This window comes from Elaeis guineensis, chromosome 6 (assembly GCF_000442705.2).
Source record: "Elaeis guineensis isolate ETL-2024a chromosome 6, EG11, whole genome shotgun sequence".
NCBI lineage: Eukaryota > Viridiplantae > Streptophyta > Magnoliopsida > Arecales > Arecaceae > Elaeis > Elaeis guineensis.
In genome coordinates this window covers 7,541,925-7,550,221 of record NC_025998.2, presented here as the reverse complement: position 1 = coordinate 7,550,221, position 8,297 = coordinate 7,541,925, and the positions used below count along the sequence as shown (strand labels likewise).

At 34.3% G+C, this 8,297-nt stretch overlaps 1 pseudogene; it reads right to left on the bottom strand.

The window, feature by feature from the left end:
* Positions 1-1,359: 1,359 nt before the first annotated feature.
* Positions 1,360-6,386, bottom strand: LOC140858708 (uncharacterized; annotated as a pseudogene).
* Between the last annotated feature and the right edge of the window lie 1,911 nt (positions 6,387-8,297).

Genomic DNA, 8,297 nt, shown 5'->3' with positions numbered 1-8,297 from the left:
ACTAATCGTTGAGAAATGAGACTTTTTGAACTAATTTTGAGAAATCAGACATTTTGCACCTTATTCCTGGATAAAATTTTTTGAAGATGCTCGACTGTTATGGGTTAACTAAATCTTTCAATTACTGACTAAACTAATATTTGACATATCTTATCATTTGAACTTTATATTGGATTTATGATACTCAATGCTGCTCTTTGTTATTCCCTTTCCAGATTCTCCCCTGGTGATACCAACTTGGTACAATGTGAGTTTGAGAAATGTGGTCCAATATTAAAACATGTCCCTGGTCCAAGGGATGCTAACTGGATGCACATTTTATTTCAGGTAATTCTACTTTGTTCTTTTTTATGTATGATACTTGTGATATGTAGATAATATTTCTTAATATAATTTGTTCTCCACTGCTTGAAACGATTAGCTAATAATAATTATGTTTTCATGCAAATTGCTGATCATTATAAGCCACTATTTTATACCTGCAAAGCTGCTTTATTGCAGCAAAATAGAGTGCATTTGTTTCTTCAACTTGATTTAGTCACACCAGATGCATAATTGCTTGAGTATGTATCCATCCATGTATGCGCATGTATATAGAGTTAGCATTGTTCCTTTTTTCTGTGCAAAAACATGAATTCTTTCTGTATCTCCACACATGTTAGTAAATCATGCTTAAAGGTGTCCATCATCAGATCATCATTAACACTTCTTGTTTCTCCTTACAAAAGCTATTGAAAGAAAGAAATGATGTGATTACAGTATCTTATTGGTGCATCCTTGGCCTTTCTCAGTTCTTCCACCTTTCTCAGGACTGTCTTATGTTATATCTGGTTCTGTTCTGCATCAAACAATTTGCCGTGCAACTGTAGAATCGTCTTCATGTCTCTCAGGGAACAAGTGTTCCCACTTGTGAACCAGGATGTTGCGGTGAGCTAGAATATAGCAGTTGTTTTGTACTGACACAATGTCGTGTTCTAATTTATCCTTATAGTAGTTGGAACTCCCGATTTAGGTAATTCTACCATTTGCAGAATTCCCGGGTAGATCATAGGTTATTGTTAACTTACCATTTTATAATATGTTGCTGGCTTTTTGTTGTCATTCTCAATAAGGATTATGTATCGAGTTCAGATTAGCGTTTCCAATGAAAACGCGAATTCTCTCAGGAGTACCATTTTCAACATTGATTAAGTTTTTTGCTGTTCCTTCCACTTTTTCTTTCAGGAGCAGAACCCATATGATGCTAGAAAAGCTCTTGGAAAGAGTGGGACACAAATAAACAGCATTCTCTTGACATGGGCTGAAACTTGTGGAACATATGCACCAACAATGTCTGACTGAGAAGTGCAACAACATAAATCATGGTGGTTTCATGGTTTCATTTCCCTCAAAGTTGCCCAGTACAAGGAGCTCAGCTGCACCGAGTTTATCAGGAGCTCTCTCTTGCTCCTATTATCCAAAGACCAGCACAAATGCTGTCACTGACAGTGGGGGGCACACAACAGGAAACATTGCTTCACCAGCAGAATCAGTTGTATCAAAAGTCATGGATTTGATGTTTGGTGTATGAGTTAGATGGTTGACAATCCTTTGTTGTGGTCTGTTGTCCTCTCCTTCCAGGTCTTTTTCTTAGTGCAGCTATCATATTTCTGATTTCCTGGCAGCTCACCAAAAATTCTCTGCTTCAGGATGGGGGATGAGGATCATATAATCAAATTGACTAACCTTGATTGTGGCCATGTTATTTATGCTTATGACTGTCTTTTTGGTGTTTATCGAGTTCTAAGGAGTGGGGAACACTACAGTGAAAATGGTAAAAGGCGACGCTATAAAAGGCATTTTATGACGCTAATAAGCATCGGAAATAAGCTTTACGATGCTTCAAAAAGCATCGCAAAAGCGTCGCCTATGTAAGAGTGGAGACGAAAAATGCTGACGCTTTTTAAAAGCATCGCAATATTTTCTAACGACGCTTTAAAGCATCATAAAATTAAATTTTATCGGTATTTTTAGCGTCGTTAATGACAACGCGTCCTCCACTCTACCAAGACGTTTTTTGAAGCGTCGGCAGTTAAGTCACTAGCGACGCTTATAAGCGTCGTTATTCAGTCTATTAACGATGCTTATAAGCATCGTTAATTTTTTAAACAGAAAAAAATATATATATTTTATATACAAAAAAAAAATACATACATTCCTGTACAAAATTATATCAATTATTCAAACATAAACCTGTACAATCACCACCATTCACACCAAAAGCAAACTTCAATAGCAAATTTAACCAAACCAAAAGATATTATTTTATATAAATAAAAATAAAGTACTAATCGTTCATTACAATCAAGAGGTCAACCTAATTAAAAGCATACAGAAAATATAAGACTATAATAAAAATAAAATGATGTCAATCTGCAGGCGGATGATCGTCGCTGTCTCCATGTGACGTGCCGCCGTCTCGACGGGTGCCTGATGTGCCAGGAGCCTACAAAAAATATGAAAAGCTTGATTTGCATATCTATAAATAAAAATATATAGATCATTAAATTAATACAAAAATATATATTTAATAATATATGTTTATCTGAGATGGGCCATACATCTCTAATAAAGATGTAAGCCGATCAATCTGTCCCCTCATGGCCTGCATCTAGGCACGGCTCTGTCGCATCTCCTCCATCTCGGCATACGACTCTGTCTAATTTTCTGTATCTCCGCCTCGAGTCTGCGGACGCGTGAATCCTGAGCATCTACTGCAGTATGCTGCATATATCTACTAACCTCAGATAACTGAGTGGGGGTGACTCCTACTCCATAACCCCTCACTCGACCGTAGCGCTCTGGTCCCATCAACTCTGTGAACACCTCGACCTCGATACGGCTCTACTGCGTAGATGCTGCGGACTCGTCGTCACGCTCCGCAATGAGAGACGTAGCCCTCTCCTGTATTTATTTTGAAAACAAGAGTTATACATTAATAGCTAACAAAATTAAATTAAAATCATTGTAAAAAATAAAATATTAATAATACGTACATATAAATCTCTCGACTCATCTCGAATAAAAGTACCATCCTGATGAGTATGAGTCATCCGGTAAAACTCCACTTTACCGGTTCCCTCCCATGCTCATCCACCTACACAAATAATTTTAATTTTAAGCAAACAGTTATAACAATTTAAAAAAATATATGAGTATCATGATACAGACATGGTCCACGATACATAATGATATTAGTTATATAAATATTTCAACATAAAAATTAGAAGTTAATTATGAAAGTTTAAGGAACATACAAACTCCTGTCAGAGTCGTGCATAACTCTTCGACCCTAATGTATGAGGAACAGATTGAGCTGCTCGTGCAGCTCTACCAATAGCAGAATAAGTCTGTAAAATAAAGTAAAGAACTTGTTATATGTATAATATATAATATACAATATAAATCAATATTTTTATAAAATATTTAAAAGAAAAGATAATGAGCAGATAATATACCTGTACCCTCTCGGAGAACAATAATGAACCAACTCCATCCACTGATGAGGGGGTACATCAGGAGGATAATTTTTAGCAACTTCCTCCTCTGTCATACCCTATCTCATATAGTCCCTCTTCAATTGTGCTCTATATTCTTTCCATTTGCAGTTGAGAGACTTCATTACAAAATCATGAGTGGATGGAGGGAGAACAAACTTGCTCTATAAAAAATAAAGTTAAATAAAATAAATTATATAAGTGATTAACAATTAATATATAGTATGAACATCAATTCATTATCTCTATAACTCGAAGGAGCTCAACTTTAACGTTGGAAGCATGTTATTCCATTTTGCATAGCCCAACGGACATAGTTGAGGCCTCCGAGCAACAGTCCCAAAAATGAAGTCAATAAGTAGGCAGCTTTCTTAATTGGCTGACCTAGCTTTCTTAAATGTCTGGAACATAGAGCAATCAAATGTTTTTCACTTTTGAGGATGGTTGTTTAACTGAACTATTTGTCTACCATGCTAACATGGTTTTCATGTCAGTATCCAATCTGAATATGCTATGTCCTAGCAAAATAATGTGCTATATATTGTATGTATATGTGTATGTTTGTTATGATAAGTTAGCTAAACTAGCCACATCTGGTGAAGTGATGAAACATAAAATAATGGTCAATTAATTGGGAGGCTATGAGCATTATTCTCCCTTCCAATCTGTACATTCATCTCTTGGAGCCCCATGAAAATTCAATAGGAACTTTTGTATTCATGATGTTTATTCAACTAATGTATCTTTGTTATTTATATAAGTGATTTATATAAAATAAATCACTTATAACTTGCTCTATAAAAAAAAAATTAAATAAAATAAATTATATAAGTGATTAACAATTAATATATAGTATGAACATCAATTCATTATCTCTATAACTCGAAGGAGCTCAACTTTGTACGTTGGAAGCATGTCATTCCATTTTGCATAGCCCAACGGACATAGTTGAGGCCTCCGAGCAACAGTCCCCAAAAATGAAGTCAATAAGTAGGCAGCTTTCTTAATTGGCTGACCTAGCTATACACTCCACAACAATTCTCTCGCCCTCATGCATCTGCCACATATCTCGTACTACTGTGGATCCGCATCTAGGACGTATTCTCCCGGATCCATTTGTAAAAAATACATAAAAATAACGATATCATAAATATACATAAAATAAAATAAAAATAAATTACATGAAAGACAATATATACCTTGCACGTGTATCTCATCATCTGGCTGATGAATAGGAGGATCATGCTGTACTGATGATGAAGAAGGATAGGGCTCGAAATGCTGTGCAGCTAAACTGGCCTCAGGCTGCTGTGCTGAAGAAGACGTACCGACCTCTGTCTGTGAAAATTGGAACTGCACACTAGCATATCGTCCCCTGTGATGCATGATGTCACCTAGCATTTATATAAATAAAAGGTAGAATCAGTTAATATATAGAGTAAAATAACATAATAATTAATGCAAATTATATACATCATAAATAATTATTATCAGTAACAATCAAGCAGTAGTGTTTCCTTCAAATTCTATCCGAACCAATATCGTCGTAGTATTTAAATCATCAACTGGTATAAAATTATAGGGCATACATTGTGTATAAGTGTCATCGCCATCATCCTCCACTTGGTTTCTCATATCATATAAGTCTCTAGGTTTTATTTTGATGACAGTAAATCAATCTTTATCTTTTGCGTCTTGTACACAAAATATTTGATGAGCTTGAGATGAAAAAATGAATGGGTCATCCTTCAATAACACACCAGTGTGTATCAACCTTGAAAAATTTACAAGTGTAAATCCATTTGCATCTTGTTTCAAATATCTTGGTGAGTTTATGTCTACCCAATCACATCTAAACAATATTACTTTAAATTTTTCATAATAATCCAACTCATAGATATCTTTAAATGCATCATAATAGGATTTTTCATCGCTTCTATCATAACACAGCTATTCTGTATTTTTCTAAATTTCTTCCGTTCTCTAGTATGAAATTTAAAGCCATTAATTATGAAACCATTATATCTATTCACAATCTTGTTAGGTCATCGAGCAAGAGCTATTAGTTCATTTGAATTATTTCTCTCCATCATCTTTGATACCTAAAAAAATGATATGAAGTACTGTTGAGTTATCTGATATTAAATATGTATCAAAAATTAATGTATCTCATAATTAAATATAAATCACACCTGATTCGAAAGCCACATAGGGAATAACTCGACCAACCATCGCGGTTGAATCCTTACATTAGGATGAATGTTATGATTGGCTCATCTCTGATAAATTAAAAATTTATTGTATAAAATATAAATATATCATTTAGAACATTATATCTAATATAAAATTTAAATCTTGATATCATGCCTTAAATATACTAACCTGCGATGGTCAGATATTATGTCACTATGAAGTAACACATAACGATGTGCTTGTGCTAAGGATTTTTGATCAAGTACAATACTTTCAGTGCTTCCCAAGAATTTTTCAGCAGTTGAGAACTTATACAGTTCTGCATTCTCCATAAAGTCATTATGCCGTTGAGGTCAACTAAAAATAATCTCTACACCTTGAAGATATCTTGAACAAAATATCAAACATTCATCAGCAATATATCCTTCAACAATCGAGCCCTCGGGATAGGCTCTATTTCACACATAATCTTTAAGACGCACAAGATACCTTCAAGAATTAAATATTTATTAAAATATCAGTATGTTGTTGTTTCTAATAACATTATCAAAAGCTTTAAGGTTTGCAATAATATCTCTCAATAGAATACATCCATCTATAATGTACCGGTCCACCAACTTTAACTTCTGAAGCTAGGTGAATGAGCAGATGTACCATAATAGTGAAAAATCCAGGAGAAAAAATCTTTTTCATCTAGCAAAGTATAATTGCAATATCGGACTCTAACTGATCAAGTTTTCGAGGATCAATAACTTTTGAACATAATGCCTTAAAAAATAATGATAATCGAAGTACAATTGCAATAACTTATTTCGCAATGACGATCTTAAAGCTATTGGAAAGATATCTTGCATCAATATGTGACCATCATGACTTTTAAGATTTGAAAGTTTTCGATCTTTTAGATGCACACATCATGAAATATTTGATGCATATCCATCAGGAACCTTGATACTTTTCAAAACTCTCAAAAAATTATCTTTTTCTCGAGCAGACATTGTGTAACATGCAGGAGGCACATAAATTCTATTATTAGCAAGTATTTTAGGATGAAGCTCCTATCGGATACCCATTCTTTTAAATCAAGATGCGCCTTCATGTTATCTTTTGCTCTTTCCATCAAGATTTAAAAATATTCCAAGTAAATTATCATAAATATTCTTCTCTATATGCATGACATCAAGATTGTACCGAATAAGATTATGTTTCCAATAAGGTAAGTCAAAAAAGATACTTCATTTTTTCATAAATATTTACTGGACTGTTGTGTAGATGCTATCTGTGTGTCTTCCTCATTTTCATCCTCGAAATAATTATCTGGATCTTGAAACACCTCTGCATCTATAGTACTGATACTAACTTCCTCTGGTAACCTTTCGTGCATTGAGCTTTCAACATCATCCCTTCCTCTTTTTTTAGAGAACTTTGAGCACTTACCATAGCTGTAATTAATGCCATCCATTTGTCTATGAACATCAGTTCCAGAAGGTGAAATAGGGGCACATCCCAATTTTATAGTACCATCAAACAAATCTTTCTGAAATCAAAAGGATGATTTGCTTCCAACCATCGACGATGTCCTATGTAACAAAATTTACTCCATGTTTTAACCAAATTGAATGTGTTGAATCTCCACAACAAGGACATGCGACCCGTCCTTTTGTACTCCAGCCAGATAAATTGGCATATACTAAAAAATCATTAATAGTCCATAACAAAGCTGCCTGTAGTTTAAATGTTTGGCTGTTGGAAGCATCAAATGCACCAATACCCGCCCACAACTGTTTCAATTCCTCTATTAAAGGCTGTAGGAAAATATCAATATCATTGCCTGGACCTTTATCTCCTGAAATAATCATTGATAAGATAAGTGATGATTGTTTTATGCACATCCACGGTGGCAAATTGTAAGGTATCAAAACGACTGGTCAAGTACTGTAGATAAAACTCAGGGTTCGAAATGGATTGAAGCCATCAAAAGCTAAGTCAAACCTAACACTGCGAACATCAGAGGCAAAATCAGGATATCTATCATCAAATATTTTTCATTGAAGACTATCTGCTGGATGTCTCAACATTCCATCCTTTGTACGTCCTTCATCATGCCATCTTATTGATGAAGCTATTTTTGATGATGCATAAATCATTTTCAATCTAGGTATAAGAGGAAAGTAACGCAATACCTTCATCGATTTCTTTTTACTCCATATTGCATCCAATTCATTCAGTACATCGTTTCAATCTTCTTTTTGTGTTATCCATCTTGAAGATCCACATACATTGCATGACTCTTGATTAGCATTTTCATCTCGATATAACATACAATCTTTCGGACAACTATGAATCTTTTCGTATCCAAAATCTAATTCATTTACTACTTTCTTGGCTTCATAATACGATGATGGTAAACGAGTGCTTTCTGGAAATGCATCCTTTAATAACTTGAGCAGCATGGTAAAACTCTTTCCAGACCATCCATTCAAATATTTTAAATGGAATAAATATACAAGAAAAGAAATCTTAAAAAATTTCGTACAACCCGGATATAATTCTTCATCTGCATCTTTC